This window comes from Schistocerca serialis, chromosome 1, assembly GCF_023864345.2.
Source record: "Schistocerca serialis cubense isolate TAMUIC-IGC-003099 chromosome 1, iqSchSeri2.2, whole genome shotgun sequence".
In the NCBI taxonomy this organism is placed as follows: Eukaryota; Metazoa; Arthropoda; class Insecta; order Orthoptera; family Acrididae; genus Schistocerca; species Schistocerca serialis.
Window position 1 is genome coordinate 241,685,545 of NC_064638.1, and position 20,810 is coordinate 241,706,354.

Genomic DNA, 20,810 nt, shown 5'->3' on the forward strand with positions numbered 1-20,810 from the left:
CGGCATTTTAAGTTTGTTTTATTCGCTGCCGTACACCAAGCACAGTTCAGGAACGACATTGCAGTTTTGTACTTTCAACATTGCAGCACAGTCAGCAATCGCGATAATCTAATATATAAGAAACTATCAGCCTCGATAGCTCTAATGAAACCAACCTTTACCTAGGTTTCAGCCCAAATAATTGAGTCTTCTTCAGAAGATATACACGAATCTATAATTTGTCTAAGAGAGTATGGTCTAGAAATAAAACTAAAACAGCCTGAATAGGCGTAGTCACATTTTAAAAATGCGGTACATAAGTACTAAGTCAACACCAACGCCAGAGCTTAAGTTAGGAATATTCCGAGAAACCCGCTGAATGATACTGAACGAGGTTTATATGAAATACAGGATGGGAAAGAAAGGGAAAGGATGGATGGGAAACTCGTGACTTCTAGCCGCACAGAGCATTGCGGTAATGCAATAGCGAAAAGTTGAAAATTTGTGGCGAACGAGGACTTAACCCCATGAGCAGTTCCCTTAACCACTTTCTTTCCCTTAATTTTGTTCAACATTGTTTTCATCGTATGGTCTGAGCGGACGTCACATGATACCCCTGGAAGTTCAGAGATTAAACTTCATTTTTTTTAATTATGGAGGGCAACCACGCTGAGCTACCGTGCCGGCTGACTGCTTCGGCCATCAGGACACGGTCCCTGACCTACTCAAATTTCCAACTTATCGCACGCTGCAATACAGCAAACATCGTCCATTAACCCCGTACTTGTAAATTTTTTGATTCCCATTGGAGTTTGGATGACATTAGTGCATCCATACTGAAGCAAACCTCAAGGAGCCGTCGTGCTTTTATATACACTATGTGATCAAAAGTATCCGGACACCTGTCTGAAAATGAAAAGTTCGTGGCGCCCTCCATCGGTAATGCTGTAATTCAACATCGTTTTGGCCCATCCTTAGCACTGATAACAGCTTCCACTCACGCGGGCAAACGTTCAATCAGGTGCTGGAATGTTTCTTGGGGAATGGCACTTCACGGAGTGCTGCACTGAGGAGAGGTATCTATGTCGCTCGGTGAGGCCTGGCACGAAGGTGTTCTAAAGGATACAGGTCAGGACCGTGCAGACCAGTCCATTGCAGGCATATTATTGTCGTGTAACCACTCCGCCACAGGCTGTGCATTACGAGCAGGTACTTGATCGTGTTGAAAGATACAACCGCCATACCGAATTGCTCTTCACCAGTGGGAAGCAAGAAGCTGCTTAAAACATCGATGTACGCCTGTGCTGTGATAGTGTCACGCATAACAACAAGGGGTGCAAGCACCCTCCACGAAAAACACGACCTCACCATAAAACAACCGCCTCCGAATTTTACTGTTGGCACTACACACGCTGGCAGAAGACGTTCATTGGGCATTCGCCATACCCACACCCAGCCATCGGATAGCCACATTCTGTACCGTGATTCGTCACTCCACACAACGTTTTGCCACGGTTCAATCGTCCAATGTTTACGCTCCTTAGGCCAAGCGAGGCGTCATTTGGCATTTACCGGTGTGATGTGTGGCTTATGAGCAGCCGCTCGACCATGAAATCCAAGTTCTCTCACCTCGCGCCTAACTGTCATAACACTTGTAGTGGATCCTGATGCAGTTTGAAATCCCTGTGTGACGGTCTCGATAGATGTCTGCCTATTACACATTACGACCCTCTTCAACTGTCGGAGGTCTCTGTCACGCAACAGACGAGGTCGGCCTGTACTCTTTTGTGCTGTGCGTGCCCCTTCACGTTTCCGCTTCACTATCACATTGGAAACAGTGGACCTAGGGATGTTTAGAAGTGTGGAAATATCCCGTACAGACATATGACACAATTAACACCCAATCACTTGACCATGTTCGAAGTAGCGTGAGTTCCGCGGAGCACCCAATTCCGCTCTCGCACGTATGTTTTTGGGGGTGTTCGGATACTTTTGATCAAATTGTATATTACTGAAGGAAGTACTATAGTGTCTAAGATAGTGAACTAAGTGACTTAATTTCTGGTTAATCGATGTCGGCATTGTCGTCATCAGAAATGTCCTGCCGTTTTGGGTTTTTCGCCCTAGATGGATTAAGGGGAATCAAAGATGCTTTCCTTGTACAGTACGAGCTTGGGAGTCCATCTTTAATTGCTACGTCATCGACGAGACGGTAATCTTGTTTCTTTTCTTTTTACTAGCATACATCATGACTTTTGTTCTGATATCAGTGGTACGAGACAGCTGATGAGAATGAAGGCAAGAAGAAGATATTAGCCAAGATAGGAGTGGAGACAATTAAATGAAGAAAAGACCTCTAGGCCTAATGAGATCTGAAGATACTGTGACATTAGCTTCGCTGAATGACGGTAAAACGTGCACTGCCCGACAGTAAAAGTGGTGCACTCTGAAGGGGAGAGGAAAAAGGAACTACACTGCCTAAGAGGCCAAGTGATGTTATGTGAAATTTAGAAAGAACTAAGCAGTGTAAACCTACTTTTCAGTATGGCGTTGCATCCCTGTGGCCTGCATTCCTGTACTGATCCAGTTACAAAAATCTTTGACAGCCTTACTGTCTTCCCCTGAGGCAAGCTGGCCCACAACTCTAGCAACTGCTCCTCGATATCCCGGATACTTGCATAGATCGAATTGTCCGGGCTGGTCCCACACATGTTCCATCACGGACAGTGTGAGGATCTTGTTGGCCTCAGGAGTACTTCAACATCACGTAAGTCGTAGACAGTTCATACTGAGATCTTACATTTGTGGATGAGTACTGTGCTATTGAAAAAAGGTAGCACGGTAATGTGCCACGAGAGGAAACACATGAGGGAGTAGAATGTCCGTGACATATTGCTGTGCCATCAAGAGTTCCCTCAGTCACCACTATACCGGATGACTTCCCATACCATGAGGCCATGAGTAACACCGGTGTGCCTCTCCAAAACATTGGATGAAAGAGACCTCTCTCTAGGTCGTCGCCATAGTTACCGACGATGGCCGTCCGGAGTACTGCAGGAGTGCGAAACGTCATTATGCTTCTCGGCCATTCCAACACTCCAAACGCAGCCTCTTGTGCTGTGGTATTAACGGCAGCGCATGCATTAGACGCTGGTGCCATAGCTCGGCTGCTGCTCGTCTCCGACTAGTAGTACGAAATGACACAATGTTGCTGGGCGTCCATCACTTGTCCCCGGATGTCAGACACAGATGTAAAGAGGTCACGATGTGGGTAGTGCACAGTACAGCGATTCTCGCTTGTGGTGGTCAGACATGGCCAACTGGTATCTTGGTATCGAGTTTGCCTGTCCTCACGTTCCCATCCAGTCCGTCGAGTCACTGCCGCCTCAGAATGCCCCACCAAACTGGTTGCTGAACCATCCGTCCACCCGGACAAATGGAAACCCCCAATGAGGTCCTTTTCAAACTCTGTCCTTTGCAGTCATCATTGAAGTTACCACGTTGTTCACGACGATTTATCCAAGCTACTACTGTAAACGTGAAGAAAACTAATATTTTGTAGCAGGTGTTCTACCTGCCACAGATAATTGCAGCTCTAATCATTTACATACCCGCCGAAGGTTATATTTACGAAGCTTCATTGGCTATGTCTCCTGAGTGCTTCAATTTTTCGACAGGCAGTGTATTTTAAATGTGCTACGCAAGATGTAAATGCGGGGTGAGCGGTATTACGTGCGCATGTAATCTATGTTAGTTTTTTCCTAGATATGAGAATCAATTCGCGATACAGTTTACGTGTGTATTCAAAAATAAATATGTGAGAGACGACTCCGTCATGACAAAACGAATTAGCATACTTCTGCTGGATACTGCTTTCATTTTACAGTTGCTCATCGGTGCTTAAATACCGACGGGCCTGATGACAAAGCTGCGCCGATTCGTGTATCTGTCGCAACTAAAATGAATAGAATATTTTGTTTCAAAATAAGCTCTGAACCCAAAATCTGATTCGTAGCAGCACGAGAGATACTGCATAAAAGTCCAGCGGTTATATAACAGAGTTAACAGGCGGACGCACAATCAGTGGAAATGAAGTTCAGCGTTACATAATTTTTCGTTACTTCGTTTATCTGGATATTCTTGGTAGCGCGCAGGCTGTCGTCGATGAGCAGTAAAAATACGTCCGTTTTTGTAATATTTGACCTCTTTGTTCCCAATTACTGATTACCTGCGGAAATAGCTGAACAGCAACGAGAATTTATAACGTACCTGATGTAAATGTAGTCTTCATACGAAGAAAAACCGATAGACAAATTCAAGTTCTTCATTGCAGGTTAGCAATAACCAGTGGAAGCTTATGAAGCAGCACAGGAATTGCCTTAACATGGGCGATAAAAAAGACGCTATAGTGTTGTTGTTTCTACAGCGTATATTGCTGGCAGCCAAATGTTAACGAGACAGGGGGAAATAGAGTAAACTGTTTACTATTTCAAAAGTAATAGTCATAACTTAATCCATTTAACCCACTGTGAGGAAAGACTGTCGATGCTCTCGCGAAAAGTGTTAACGGTCGCTTACGGTATCATGATTAAACCCAGGGGCGCAACTCTTCGTCCGAAGCAAACCGACAGCGGTGTATACCTTTCGTCAGGGTTCCAAAAGTATTGAAATGCACAGGGAGAGATTGGGACTATGCGAAAATCCTGCAGCGTAGTTGGTAAAACCTCGGCAAAATGTGTGCCCGCCCATATGTTTCAGCCCTGAAGAAAGACGTTAGTGGCCATTGATTTACTTCGGACGGAGAGGTGCGTGCTTGGGTACAACCCTGGCTCAGTAGGTAAAACAGAAAATTTTTTTTCCCCAGTAAGTAATGTAACAGTTATTTCTCGGCAAATTTCGGTTAAAAATATGCGGAATTTATTGTGAGACTTCGTGCAATATTTTCTCTTCAGTCCCTGTAGTGCATGAGGTTCCGGTGGATGGTGCCACTATACAGTAGCACGGTCAGTGACTTCTCAAAAGGAGGTGCGTTCCAAGTAGAGATATGTCACTGACTTTATTTTGGCGGGAAAAAAGAGCATCGCGGGTTTCATAGACGCTTGTACGATGTCTGCAGAGACCTGGCAGTGAAGAAACACTCGGTTAGTCGTTGGGTGAGGCGTCTAACACCTCCCGAGTGCCGCTGACAGCCGGCCGCACAAAATCGATGATCAAAATCAAAAACCTGGCTGCACAATTGAACATCTCTGTTGGTAGTGCTGACACTCGTACATCAGTTGGAGTATTCAGAGCTGTGTCCCCGGTGGGGACCTAACAAAAACCGTAAAGAGCAACGAAGGATTTGCTCGAGCGTTACGAGGCTGATTAAGGCAATTTTTTGTCGAACATCGTCACAAGCTATCAAACATGGCTTCATCACTTCGAACGGGAAACAGAACGGCACTCCATGTAGTGGCTCCACACCATCTCTCCCTCGAAGCAAAAGTTCAAAGCTGTACTCTCAGCCTCTAAATTCACGGCGACGGTCTTCTGGCGCTCGGAAGATAGACTGCTGAATGGTAGTGGTGGGGGGGGTGGGGGTGGGGGGGGGGGCGAGGTCAGCAGTCCCGCGATCCCTAAGTCGGTCACAGAAGAAAGGGGATCCGCTAAAAGTGGACATATCAAGTCAGTGGAGTCAAGTTGTAAAATAATTAGCATTAAACACACAAACTAAAGGAATAAAAGGTGAGACCAAACCTAAAAACTGGAAAAAAGGGGGCGGTCATGGGGTCACAGACCGAGAAGACTGTACAAGAAGTCCCAACCCTAACTAACTTGACCCTGCTCCAAGACTAAAGTAAAAACTTATATTTGGAAATAAAAAGGACTTTCACGGAGGAAACTGAGGACGCCTTCAATCATATGTGGATCGTCCGCTACTATTAAATTTAAGGAATCGGGTTCAAATGGCTCTGAGCACTATGGGACTTAACTTCTGAGGTCATCAGTCCCCTAGAACTTAGAACTACTTAAACCTAACTAACCTAAGGACATCACACACAACCATTCCCGAGGCAGGATTCGAACCTGCGACCGTAGCGGTCGCAGGGTTCCAGACTCTAGCGCCTAGAACCGCTCGGCCACTCCGCCCGGCAAGGAATCGGGAAGACCTTACTTAACACAAATGGCCGAAAGAAAGGGACCATCCATCAATATGTGAGATATCGTCAGTCTGGCTTCACAACCACATTCTGGTGGTGGGTCGTTACATAGGAGGAAAATTGGTGAGCCAGGTATGACCAATGCGTAAACGGCATTAAACTGTTCACTCCTTCCAATAGGAGAGCGCCAAACTGCAGCAGACTCCTTGATTGTGCGCAGTTTATTACTGTGAGGAGTAGTGCGCCAGATGTTATTCCATTTTTGGGCAAAAAGAGATTTGACGTAGATCCGCATATCCACAGCCAGAGTCATAGAAGGAGTTGGGGAGGGGGGGAGGGGGGGCGAAGTATCTGCTTCCCTAGCCAGACGGTCAGCCAGTTCATTCCATGGGATGCCCACATGACTCCGGACGCAGAGGAAGACGACTGAGCAGGCGGCACGCTCAAGGGCAGAGGGAAGGTCATGGGCAGGCTGCTCATGGAATCTGAACAAATTGAAACACTGTCGAGGGAGGTGTGAGAAACAAGAAGGAGGGATCTGTGAATGGCTAGAAGATCTGTTGTAAACACACTACTCGATCCCTGCAATAAGTGGTGTGCGGAGCCAGCAGGTGACGTGAAAGCATATCCGACCTTATCGATTGTTTTAGAACCATCAGTGTAAAAGATGGTGGCACCCTGGAACTCTGCAAGAATGGCACATACAAGACGCCAGAAAACCATAGGAGCGACAGAAATCTTAGGACATTGGAATAGATCGGTCCTGATCCGTGGTCTAGGCACCATCTAGGGGGGGAGTGGGGGATATGAGAGGAAAGATACAGGATGCAGTCCATTGAGTGGAGATGGAGATCCCAATGGGGGGAATGAGACGCATGACAACCTGCAATCCTGCCCCTGGGCAGGTGTTAGGTGGGAGACATCCCTCGTTGTCAAAGAACATTGGGTACACAGGATAGTCAGGAAACTGGCTAATGGCGATAGCGTAAGGAACAAGGAGTCGGCTGCATTTTATCTGTAGATGGGGAATCCCCACTTCTGTGAGGAGACTATCAAAGGGACTAGTGCGAAAGGCACCGATAGCCAGATACACCCCACAATGATGAACAGGGTCAAGCAGTATGAAAGTGGAGGAGCTGCTGAACCATAAACCTGACTACATAATCGAGCCTGGACAATACCAGAGAACAGTGAAGATGAAGAGTGGAATAGTCTGCACCCCAAGAAGTGTGGGCCAGGAGATGAAGAGCATTAAGCTTCTGCATACATGCAGTCTTGAAGTGTCGAATGTGGGGCAGCCATGTCAGCTTGTTATCAAACGTAAGGCCCAAGAAAAGGGATTGTGCTACAGCATCCAGGAGGTAGTCACCTAAATAAAGTTCTGGATCATGGTGTACTGTAGGTCGACGACAAATATGCATAAACCACGTTTTGGAGGGAAAAAACTGGAAGCCATGGGAGGTGGCTCACACAGAGGCCCTTCAGATGGCACCACCTTGGAGCCGGCACTCAGCAGATGCTACCGAGTGGAAGTTGCACCAGATACAAAAATCGTCGAAGTACAACCTAACAGAGGTCAGGAACCCATTGATGGCAATGAGGAAGAGTGTGACACGTTTCACAGAATCCTGTGGGATACCATTCTCCTGAATCCGAGAGGCGGTGAGTGAAGTGCCACCTCGAACCCGGAAAAGCCAGTGACGAAAACTCACAGATAAAAATCTGAAAGGGACCACAGAATCCCCAGTCATCGAAGGTAACTAAAATGTGATTGAGCTGTCATGTCATACGCCTTATGTAGGTCATAGAAGACCGCGACAAGGTGCCAGCAGTGACTAAAGGTCTGTCGGATGGCTGATTCTAATCTGAGTAAATGGTCAGTTGGAAAGCATCTTGCCCTGAAGTCACACTGATACTGTGACAAAAGGCCCCAAGATTCGAGTACCCAACATAATCTGAAGCTGAACAACCTCTTGAGTAGTACATTGATAAGGATAACTGGGCAGTAGCTTACGAGACTTGGGTTCTTCCTGGGCTTGATAGGGATAACTATAATGTCTCGCCATTGTGACAGAAAAGCACCCACTAGGCAAATGCAGTTGAAGACCCTGAGGAGAGTTTGCCTCTGGGGAACTTACAATTGCTGAATCATCTGGTTGATGGAATCTGGGGCTGGGGCGGTGTCTGGGGAAGAGGTAAGAGCGTGCAAAAATGCCCATTCAGTGATGGATGCATTATAGGGCTCAGTGTGGTGCGAGATGAAACAGATGTGGGTCCGTTCAACTCTGCGTCTCTGCCAGAGAAAGGTAGTAGGATAGGAAGAGGACGCTGATGCCATCATAAAGTGTGTCGTGAGGTGTTCCACTACGTCCAATGGATCTGTGCACAGAGCACCTTGGAGGTGTAACTGTCGCTGGCGGCCCAGAAGGCTACACAGCTTGGACCAAACCTGCGATGAAGAGGCATACGTCCACAGGGAGGGAACATAGCGCTACCAGCATTCCCCTTTTTATTCCGCTTAAAAAGGAAACGAGCCTTCGCGCAGAGATGCTTAAAAAACGAGGAGGTTGTTGTGTGAAGGGCATCACTTACATTGCTGCAGCGCCCATGAGCACTCCTGGACAGCAACGGCGACATCCTTGGTCACCAACAGTGCTGGTCATCGACGAGGGGACCGGTGGATAGGGAGAAAGCAGTGCCAGCAGCATGAAGAATAGTGGCAGAGACGCCTTGTACACTTACATGAATGGAATTCGAGAGGGAGGTGTCGAAGTGCACAGCAGATGTATATAAAGGCCAATTGGCCCTGCGGAATGCCCAACATGGGGGCCTGTCTGCCTGTCGGCAGCAGGGGAACAATAGAATCGCCGGAAAGTGGTCACTGTCACAAAGGTCATGGGATGACGGAAGTAGGGAAGCCACAAGGGCAGGGGAGGAGATCGTGAGATCGATAGCAGAGCAGGTGGCACTGAAGTGGGTAGGGGAAGCATCATTGAGGAGAGACAAATCAAGACCCGTGGTAAGTTGGTCAATTAAGAGATTCCTACCTGTTGAAGTGACACTTCAACACAGTGGGTGGTGTTCATTAATGTCCCAAAGGACGAGCAACGGGAGCGGGAGTTGCTAGATTAAGGTAGACAGTTCAGTGTAAGGAAGTGGCCTACCCAGAGGGAGGTAGACATTGAAAATGGTGATTGCCAGAGTCATTCTCACTCGAAACACTGTTGCTTCCAAGTTGGTACGTGGGGTGATCCAGCAACTAATGACATAGGAGCGAACCAAAGTGCAGACCACAACAGATACTACCCTGGGGCTGGCATGGTTCTGACAGAACGGCCGATAACCACGAAATGTGTTTCTTAAAGAACAAGACAGAACTCAGAATAGGAGACAAGGTGTTGCATTACCAGGAGGTCACTATGGAATCTGTTGCAGTTACACTGGATGATCGTGCGGTGAGAGACCAAGTTAGACATAAAGAAGCCTAAATGATTATGTGTTGTCAGCAGAAAAGCAGTAACAGCAGAATAGGTGTCAGGAGAGCCCAGTGGATTAGCTACTGGCTGTCACAATCCATGAGAGACATTTCAGCCCTCCTAAACCCGGCTAAGTCGACTGTTGGTGATGCGATTCTCAAGTACAAACACGAAGAAACAAGCACAGCTGAACCAAGATCAGAAACACCTCGTATACTGACTGACAGAGACAGTCGAGCACTGCTGAGGATGGTTGTAAGAAATAGCATGAAATCAGAGGAAGGAACCATTACACAGGTCCAAAGTGCTACCAGCAGTCTGTCGAACACAGCGACTAAGGGCAGGAAGTTAAAAGAATGGGCTACAATGTTCGAGCAGTTCCTCATAAGCCACACATTTATGTAGTTAATGCTAAGCGACGCTTGAGGTGGTGCGATGGATGGCTGGAAACGAATGATTTTGGGTGCCGAATCACGCTATACCCAGTGGCATTCCGATGACGTATTTGGGTTTAGCGAATACTTGGAGAATGTTGCATGCCACGATGTATGGTGGAAGCAGTGATGATTATGATTTGGGTTGAGGGGGCGCTCGACATCATGGTCATCAACGCCCTGAGGAAAAGTCAAAATGCAAATCGCATGGGTGGGGACAAAGGCTGTCCCCACATGAGGAGCAATTTATAAAGTATTAAAGTCTTCCGCCCTGTCCCACCAGTTTAGGGATGAGGCCTGACAGTACACAAAATTTCGCCACTCTTTTAACACTGGTATCGGTGTCTGCGTGTATGGTGGGTAGATCTCCAGTGAGACCGAGGGCTGACCTAATATCAGTATACAGGACACACGTAGCCACAATATGCTAAACTGAAAGCGGCACGCCACAAACTTCACAGAATAGTGGATCCTCCCACCGGAGGAGGAAGCCATGTGTGAAAGGGCTATGCCTGATGCGCAGTCTGGTAAGCAAAACCTCCTTCCAGCGGCGAGGCCGACATGAATTCCGACAAGCTTTTGTGGTCGACTTGAGCGACGGCAGTTTGTTGTCTGACACCAGCAACCATTCAGCCTCCCATTGACGCATGACGCATCTGTCAGAAAATGAGATAATGGCGTGCAACGGGATGGGACATTGATGGACAGCACCATCCCAACATGCTTCCTTGGCAGCTTTGTCAGCCACGTCGTTACCCTGTATCCCAACGTGACCACGGCGTTGGAGCTGCTGTAAGGAGTCATGGATGAGCTGAATCAGCGGGTCTACCGGATACATTCGGTGAAGTGCTTGCAGTGCACTAAGAGAGTCGGAAAAGACAAGAAAACTCGTACGGTGATGTCTGTGAACCCTTTACAGAGCCATCAGAATGCCATATAACTCCGCATTATAATTTGTAAATTGTTCTGGAAGACGCTTTTCGAAAACCGTACCAGGAAAAACCGCAGGACAACCGAGAGCATTCTCTCCACGCAGTGAAATACGGAGCAGGTGATGTTTCGGTATGGGGATGTTCTTCGTGGTTACTGAGATTAAGAAAACGATAAATGCGGATGGCTATGAAGACGTTTAACAGCATTCATGCACTGTGAGCAGTACAAGAACAATTTGGAGACTGACTGGCTGACTGGCTGTATCACCATGACAATGCGACCTCTTAATACAGCATCTATGAGGCAACGCTTTCTGTACAACAATATCCTTGAAATGGACTGGCATGCGCAGAGTCCCAACTTGAAACCACCTTTGCGGTGAATTAGAACGTGGACTTCGCTCCAGACCACAGCGTCCAGTATCATTACCTTCTGTGGTTTTGGCCCTTGAGGAATAACGGGCTGCCTTTCCTTCACAAACATTCAAGCGCCTCACTGACAGTATCTGCAGCAGATTTAAGCCGACATAAAGGCTAAAGGTGAACGTACTCCAAAATAATATCCAGTAACAGGTGTCCGGATTATTTTAATTAGATAGTGTAATAAGGAACGATGAACCACATTCGCGATGTCACAAACGCAGCGCTGTCGAGTTCTGTCACTGTTTGTTGCGGCTATCAAGTAGCTAAAGATGTGCGTTTCTGAATATTCGATACCCTTCTGGAGCGAATGACTTTAGATATTTATGAGATTATTCTTATTTCTAGTACTGATTCACTGAACCGAACAGTTGGTTTGAAAAAAGAGATTATTTATGAAAAATTTCAGTAAGGAATAAATATATTGAGTATCAGTATATACTAATCCCCTGTTTCTTGAAACTGCAGGACGTAATTCGAGTTACACGCTAACGGACTTTATGACTTAATTTTAAAAAATGGTCCAGAATGAAATTATAGAATGAAATTAACTGAAGTATGGTAGGTTTTTATTTCCGTATCGTTTCTGTCTGGTCACATCCACACTGAGAATAAAGATTTGTATTGACTATTCGATTGGTATACGTGAAAATCAGGCTACGGGTCCTCTGAAGCGACTCGAGGCGAAGCATTTCGTTCACGGAGCATTTTTCAAGCAGCTGGAGGAGGTATCGTCGTGTGGCGGATATTCACAGATCGATTTTGTCCATACGGGTGTCCAATGTCCGATCGTGTGCTTCCGTTCCTTACTTTACGGTATCCTGCAGGCGACTGTTTCCTCAAAATTCTGTCTGTTTGGTTTAATTAACACTACGTTCACAAAAGTGCTTATGTCCGAATTTCCGCCACCACCACCACCACCACCACCACCACCACCACCACCACCCTGAAGGTCTACTGCGTTTCTTTGGCGACTGCGTTGTCTCCGCTTGCATCTGACCAGCCCTTGCGTCCTGTGGGTGGAGGCTGGTCATACATCAGGATAGATATCCTGCTTTTTATGTTTCGTATCGAATCCAAATCATGGAATGATACTAATTGTCTCAGGGTGCAAGTGGGTCCACTTGCAAGCCGGCGGGTCTCTCCAAATAAATCACTTCGGAGAGTGTGTATTGCATTAGCGGTTGATTAACAGTTACCCACGTGTTATTCCAAAAAAGGAAAATGTACTTCGAGCTCCTAAAGCTACCACCAACTACTTGCAGTGTAGAAAGTACACTACTGGCCATTTAAATTGCTACGCCACGAAGATGACGTGCTACAGACGCGAAATTTAACCGACAGGAAGAAGACGCTGTGATATGCAAATGATTAGCTTTGCAGAGCATTCACACAAGGTTGGCACCTACAACGTGCTGACATGAGGAAAGTTTCCAACCGATTTCTCATACACAAACAGCAGTTGACCGGCGTTGGCTGGTGACACGTTGTTGTGATGTCTCGTGTAAGGAGCAGAAATGCGCACCATCATGTTTCCGACTTTGATAGAGGTCGGATTGTAGCCTATCGCGATTGCGGTTTATAGTATCGTGACATTTCTGCTCGCGTTGGTCGAGATCGAATGACTGTTAGCAGAATATGGAATCGGTGGGTTCAGGAGGGTAATACGGAACGCCGTGCTGGATCACTAGCAGTCGAGAAGCCAGGCATCTTACCCGCATGGCTGTAACGGATCGTGCAGCTACGCCTCGATCCCTGAGTCAACAGATGTGGATGTTTGCAAGACGAAAACCATCTGCACGAACAGTTCGACGACGTTTGCGGCAGCATGGACTATCAGCTCGGAGACCATGACTGCGGTTACCCTTGACGCTGCATCACAGACAGGAGCGCCAGCGATGGTGTGCTCAACGACGAACGTGTGTGCACGAGTGGCAAAACGGCATTTTTTCGTATGAATCCAGGTTCTGTTTACAGCATCATGATGGTCGTATCCATGCATGGCGACATCGCGGTGAACGCACATTGGAAGCGTGTATTCGTCGTCGCCATACTGGCGTATCATCTGGCATGATGGTATGGGGTGTCATTGGTCACACGTCTGTCACCTCGTGTTCGCACTGACTGCACTTTGAACAGTGGACGTTACATTTCAGACGTGTTACGACCCGTGGCTCTACCCTTCATTCGATCCCTGCGAAACTCTACATTTCAGCAGCATAATGCACGACCGCACGTTGCAGGTCAAAAAATGGTTCAAATGGCTCTGAGCACTATGGGACTCAACTGCTGTGGTCATTAGTCCCCTAGAACTTAGAACTACTTAAACCTAACTAACCTAAGGACATCACACACAGCCATGCCCGAGGCAGGATTCGAACCTGCGACCGTAGCAGTCGCACGGTTCCGGACTGCGCACCTAGAACCGCGAGACCACCCCGGCCGGCCGTTGCAGGTCCTGTATGGGCCTTTCTGGATACAGAAAATGTTCGACTGCTGCCCTGGCCACCACAATCTCCAGATCTCTCACCAATTGGAAACGTCTGGTCAATGGTGGCCGAGCAACTGGCTCGTCACGATACGCCAGTCACTACTCCTGATGAACTGCGGTATCGCGTTGAAGCTGCATGGGCTGCTCTGTGTGACTCAATGCCCAGGCGTATCAATGCCGTTATTACGGCCAGAGGGGGTAGTTCTGGGTACTGATTTCTCAGGATCTATGCTCCCAAATTGCGTGAAAATGTAATCACATGTCAGTTCCAGTATAATATATTTGTCCAATGAATACCCGTCTATCATCTGCATTTCTTCTTGGTGTAGCAATTTTAATGGCCAGTAGTGTACATGTTATCAAATATCAAACTAAAGTTATCTCTGAACTCGGAGCTCAGATGGTGTACCTATTATCAGTTCTGTTAAAAAGCATGAAATTTCGTAACACTTTCGCCCGTGAATGTAATTAACTTCAGGCTTCATTTAAGCACTACAGCGTCAAGTTTTGCCAGGAGGCAGTTCCGCAGTAATTATATTACTCTCTACTGCATATTTTAGACTGAATTAGGCAACTGTATTTTATTTTATCTTGTCAGACGTAGATAACGTTTAACACTGTTACTGTCACGTAAAAAATTAAAAAAGGGAGAGAAAGCAACGAATCATAATCTTTGAAATGATAAACGTTTTAAATGGTGGAATCAGTCTCGTGTTCGAGTCTTTTTTTCGAAAACGGCGCAGCTCTCTTCACAAGATATTCACGGTACTTAGGATATAGTCTCCTCCTCTAACGTCGAGTCATGATGATACCCATCTGAGAATCTGAAGCAGAAAAGATACTTCAAAAAGGAAGTCCCACATGTCGTCCCAAGCTAATACCATTCATCAAAAAAAGTGGTGCTTTGTAAAAAGATAGTACATGTTCCGCACATTCTGCAGAAACAGTTCTGCTATGGTGAAGTTAACAGGTGCATTACAATGTGGGAATATAGAGACACGACAGTTGGATACTTACTTCGATGCTGAAATACGCGGGAAAGTACGATTTCTATGGGCTAAACATCTACATCGCACACAGACTCACCGTGAAGTTCTGGCGCTATACGGATCAAATGCTATGTCACCTCCAGCTGTAGTGGAGTGGGGTTTATAGAGATTTGGTGGCTGTTGGAAAGTAGTCTAGCTGTGTCACTTTCAAGTGCACTGCAGCACTAAATAAGTTACTTGGCCTGCCATAATAATATGTAACTTTTTGAAATCGCATTATACATAAACGAGAAATAATAGAACAGATTGCCACTGGTTTTCCTTATGCTTAAATATATTTCAAATGTGCATTAAACGAAAATTTAATACAAGAAATGATGCTCTGATGGACGATATTTCGACCCCGCTGTGTTGGTACGGACTAAGACCGCATCCCTGGAGAGCGCTACTAGAGAGTCGTAAAATGTATCACACTAGCGCAAAATGCAAAACGATTTAGAACCGCATCTTCTACGGCAGTAATGTACCTGTTTAAATTCTGTTATTCTGATGAGAATTTCAGCAGACGTTCTCATATAGCACAGCAATGGAGCTATTTCCGTTTTGTTAGCAATGTACAGCAAAGATTCCGATAACAAAACCATTAGAGATGAAACAAAAGTCCGGATTGGGCAGAGATGGGGAAGGAAAGCATCTAGTCCTTTCACATAAAACCATTCTGGCATTTTTAAGTGACTAGTGACAATCAATGAAAGACTAATTTAGTGTGGCGGGCTTTAAATGTGTACCGCCTTTATCTCGAACGCCAGTTCAGTGCCTTAAACATTACGTCACCTCGCTCGGTTGCGAAAGTATAAAGAAATTTCGGAGCTCTTAATTTTCGTATTGTAGTTTGGCTTCGGAGCCGCACTCACAGCGAACCCCGCGTTTCTGAAACAATTTTCAAAGGCACAGATATATGATCATCGAACCCCGCGTGCCGGCCGCTGTGGACGAGCGGTTCTAGGCGCTTCAGTCCGGAACCGCGCTGCTGCTACGGCCGCAGATTCGAATCCTGCCTCGGGCATGGATGTGTGTGATGTCCTTAGATTAGTTAGGTGTAAGTAGTTCTAAGTCTATAGGACTGATGGCATCAGATGTTAAGTCCCATAGTGTTTAGGACCATTTTTTGAACCCCCGTCTCTGAAACAATTTTCAAAGGCACAAATTTCTGATCGCACATCTGTACGTCGAGTCGCACTGGAAACAACGCATTCACTATGATCGCTTTAGTGTCTTCAGCGTTGACCCAAATGAATAAATTCTAGTATATCTAGATATCCCCGTCGTAGCAGCCAACACATTTACTGGCGTTGCTTTCTTCCCAACCAACACCCTTGCCAGCAATGGGAGATTAGTCACTAAACTCTGCATCGAAAGCACAGTATTACTTGGCAGTCTTCGAGGTCGCGAACTATTACATGGCAAGCAGGTTTTATGACATAAAAATCCAAGGAATAATGGTAGCTGGAATTTATCAAGCCACGAACTGGTAACGTAAATTGATTCTAAGCGTGTGATACGCATAGGGTTCAGCATACCCAAGAACTTATAACTCTTCCGAAAATAGAGGGTACAGTTTGTACACGTTGTACGATACTTATATGCAAGATATAATTTTTTCTGAGACAATCCTACATTTTGATCTGTACTCTACGTATTACACCATGGACACACACGTTGTCCACTTCTGCCTTTCACTGTGCACCTGTTAGTGATTTAATACTGGCCTCAAACAGTTACAGTGTGTTTGGTTTTCGTTGTAGATAAGTGTTCAAACCATAATTTTCGTAACAGGTTTGAGATATGTATACACGTCAGAAAACATATTCCTTTACGAACTTCAGCTCACAGCATTAAAAGTGTCTTCGATGACATTTGTATTAATTCTGCTTAAAAGAGATTCGCGGAAAAGCATCGATAAAATATCCCTTTATTCTATGCTGTTACGGATTTTAAAGCGATATCAACACAGTATCCGAACATACAAGGGGTCGATCAGGAAGTTTTCGTTCGAAGACCGTACAGTCCATAATCGGTATACCAATCATGTAAAATCGCCGTGAGCATTTAGGCAATCATTTCACCGACGCACCTGGCTGAAGATACTCCTTTGGTAAAACACCGCTTCCTGCTATGTGAAGGAGTGCGTAACTGCTGGTGCACAACCTCGTCGACAAGAATCGTCGACCCATAAGGCCTTTTTAAGGGTCCGAAGGCGTCACAATCGCATGGGGAGAAATCAGAACTATAGGTCGGATGCTCGAGTGTCTCCCACTTGAATGGGTGTGACTCCTGCGTTACAAGATTTGCGATATGGCGACGTGTGTTGTCATGAGGCAGCAGCACCTCTTGTCGTGCACCTTCCTACAATGGCGGTTTTCGACAGACATGCTGCCCCCTACACATTATTCATTCTGCGATTGATGTCTACCAGTGTTTGTCCTTTGGTAGCCGAGAACAGAGTAACAGCACTTTGGTCCTGATTGGACGGTCGCTATAGCTAACGTTTGCGCGGTTACCGTATGCGCTTCGGAAAGACATGAATGCCAAACTAATCTCTCGCCTACATGTCGATGCTTATACATCAGCATCGGAATCGCGCTACATTGCACATACGCTGCTGCAGTGCCCTCAAACGGAAATATTTTAATCGCCCCTGATACAACCCTTTGTTTCGATTCTGTACAACCACTAAAGATACATCAACATAAATATATTAGCACGAATTCCTTCAGTTTAAAGGCGAAAGAACTCGTGTTAGTCTTCTTTCAATATAGATTTGCTGCCTGTTCAGTTCAGTTAAAGTCATTAGTTTTGCTGTTGCGGAGTTATAAATTTTCACAGAACTATGGATGCTTAGAAATTTTGTTGATATTCAGTCGCAGTAAGTGTGTCTGTTAAAGGCTACGCAGTAAGTGATTCTGTTAAAGGCTACAAATCTAATTTGCCTTCTTGTGTGCTATGAACTTGCTGAAATGTGATTCAGACTTCATGTGTGTAATCAATATTTTATCAGAATGGATTCACTCAATTTTTCACTCAAGAGCGGATTGTGCGCTGAAATGAAACTTCCTGGCAGATTAAAACTGTGTGCCGGACCGAGATTCGAACTCGGGACCTTTGCCTTTCGCGAGTAAGTGCTCTACCACCTGAGCTACCCAAACAAGACTCACGACCCGTCCTCACAGCTCCGTTTCAGCCAGTACCTCGTCTCCTATCTTCCAAACTTCACAGAAACTCTCCTGCAGGCCTTGCAGAACTAGCACTCACTCAGGGAGCTATATGTGTCTACAGAACTTTCTAAAAAAATTAGGTTAATAGTGGTCTGTTTACAACAGTTGGATAGATTTTATGCACGATATGAGTAGACATTTACGTAAATATACACTCATTTCGTGCCACAGCAGATTTTTAAACGCTTGTCTGAAATTCTTAAATTTCAGGCAAGCGTTTACAAATATGCATTGAGACTGTGTATGTATGTAAATATGTCCACTCATACTGTACTTAAAAACTATATAACCACTGCTGGAAACAGACTGCTAGTAACCTAAATTCCCAAAAATTTGTAAACCTGTATGGTATGAAAAGTGGAAATTGACTATAAATAATTAAAAGTGTGAAGTCATCCACATGAGTACTTAAAGGGACACCCTAAATTTCGGTTACACGATAAATCATATCAATCTAAAGGCTGTAAATTCAAGTAAATACTTAGAGATTACAATTAAGAATAACTTGTAACGATTACGTAGATAATGTCGTGAGAGAATCAAATTGAAGACTGAGGTTTACTGGCAGAACACTTAGAAGATGTAAGAAATGCGCTGAAGATAACGCAACGCAACGCTTGTCCGCCCTCTTCTGCAGTACTGTTGTGGGGTGTGGGATACGCATCAGGCAGGATTGACGGAGGAAATCGAAAAAATTCAAAAAGAGCAGCTCGTTTTATATTAACGTGAAACAGGGGAGATAATGCTACGGGTAATATACGCGAACAGAGGTGGCAATCACTAAAACAAAGACGTTTTTCGTTGCGCAGGATTTTATCATTAACTTTGAGTCACCAACTTTCTCCTTAGAGGGAGAGAATATTTCGTTGACAGCCCACGTACTTAGGGAGAAGGTATCATAATAAAATAGGAGAAATAAGAGTTTGCAAGGAAAGATTGACGTTCTTTTTTCCCGCACACCATCGGAGGTTGGAACACTAGAGAAAGAGATTGAATGTCGTTCGATGAACCCTCTCTCAGGCACTTAATTGTGAATGGAAGAGTAATCATGTAGAAGCAGACGCTGACGAATTGGTCAAGCATCTGAAGACGAGCAGCCGTGGCTCGAAATGTATCATATATTGAAATATAAGTCACGATTTGTAACTGAAGGCAGTTCGTTTTCCCTTTTACGAAAGTAGCACAATCAAGGCAACAACGCAGGCAGCAACTGACAGATTTAAGTAAAGGAAGCTTCCTTAGCGCCAAATACGCTATGTAATGCTAATCCTTGGTCACTTGATCACTTTGAAGAAATACAAGTCACATTTGTTGTTCCTTAAGTAGACTGAGGCATACAGGAAGTATTTTAGGGTGTTACGCAACACGGAAAGATTTACTGTTGAAATTACGAATGAGTACGCCCGAAGGCATTCTGCTAACACATTAGCCCTCTCCCACCCCCAATTATGTATCACGAATTAACCAAGACGTGAAAATCAGACAAATTTGCGTTCGTACGGGGGTTTATCTGCGGTTGTTCTTCCCCTGCACGTTGGTGAATGGTGCAGGAAAGCGGGTAAGTGGAACTGATACCAAAAACATTCTGCTCCACGCTTGATAATGTGGCTGGGGGAATATAGATATGGATGTGGAGTTAAATGCATCAGCAAAGAACTCTCTCTCACATTTGGTCATACGGCGTACGTGTCGGTGTGGCAGCCTCGGACTCACCTGCTCGTGCTTCCGGACAAGCAGCGCGACGCCAGCGGACGAGACTGCGACTGTGCCGCTGCCACGGTCTCTGGGGTGGGCAGAGCGCCGCCACAGACGCCAGCGCGCCGTGCGGCCGCAGCCCGCACCACGCCGCCATCCGCCATCCGTCGCCGTGGAAACGGCTCGCCCCTGCCGTGCACCGCATTTCGCGTTTGGTAGACGGCATCCCTAAGCAGCGGGAGCGGCGCCACGCCTCGTTCAATTAACGTGTGAGCCGGCTCATTTAAGCGGCCGTACCTCAGGATTCTTTTTCGCTTCTGGATACCGTAAGCACCTGATATATGCATCGGGTTACTGCTCGTCATTAGGAGGCAGAAGCGACGTAAGTTGATTAAGATTTTCATAACGCAAGCCACAATCACTGCGAGCGGCAGCTGCTTAGACTACAGAAATGGAAACTAACTACTATTAAAAATCTTTCGAGGATGTGAACAAAATTTCTCGGCTTAATGAATCGCTTTGTACGATATCCTGTTACCAAGTACCTTTTCGTTACTGTCTCTTACGTCACTTGAGCCGTAGCTTGTGCAGTTAAACAGAATACAAAGAAATCAAATACTATCTCCCTCAGCACATACCGAGATTCTAGTATAGTCTATAATAAAACAGTAGCCTGAAGCTGGTGCGAAATATTCATGATCTACTCCAGTTTCTCAGAGAAAAACATTATGAGCCCGCAGCCGATGTTGGTATAGAGTGTTTCAAAAATAATATAATTATTTCAAACTCACGTATTTATTAAACCGTAAAACATACAACTTTGAAAGTTGGGACACATATTTACGAACGTCGATTTTAGTTTATAGATGTTCAATATATCTTCCACCAGCGACACGAACAATATCACATCGATACTCTAGTTTCTCCCTTACTGGGGTAAGCATGTCCTCCGTCACTGATGTGTCACTACGAACCTGTT

The 20,810-nt window shown here is 45.6% G+C and overlaps 1 protein-coding gene across 3 annotated transcripts in view; it reads right to left on the bottom strand.

Annotated features, from left to right (window-relative positions):
• LOC126466830 (ras-related protein Rab-37-like) overlaps positions 1-19,892 on the bottom strand; it is a 338,533-nt gene extending 318,641 nt beyond the window's left edge. For 2 of the 3 annotated variants that reach the window (XM_050096415.1, XM_050096413.1), the window contains exon 1: positions 19,850-19,892. The gene's annotated coding sequence lies outside the window, so the exon portion shown is untranslated. The remainder of the gene's footprint in view (positions 1-19,849) is intronic. The other variant, XM_050096414.1, reaches the window with a different exon arrangement.
• Between the last annotated feature and the right edge of the window lie 918 nt (positions 19,893-20,810).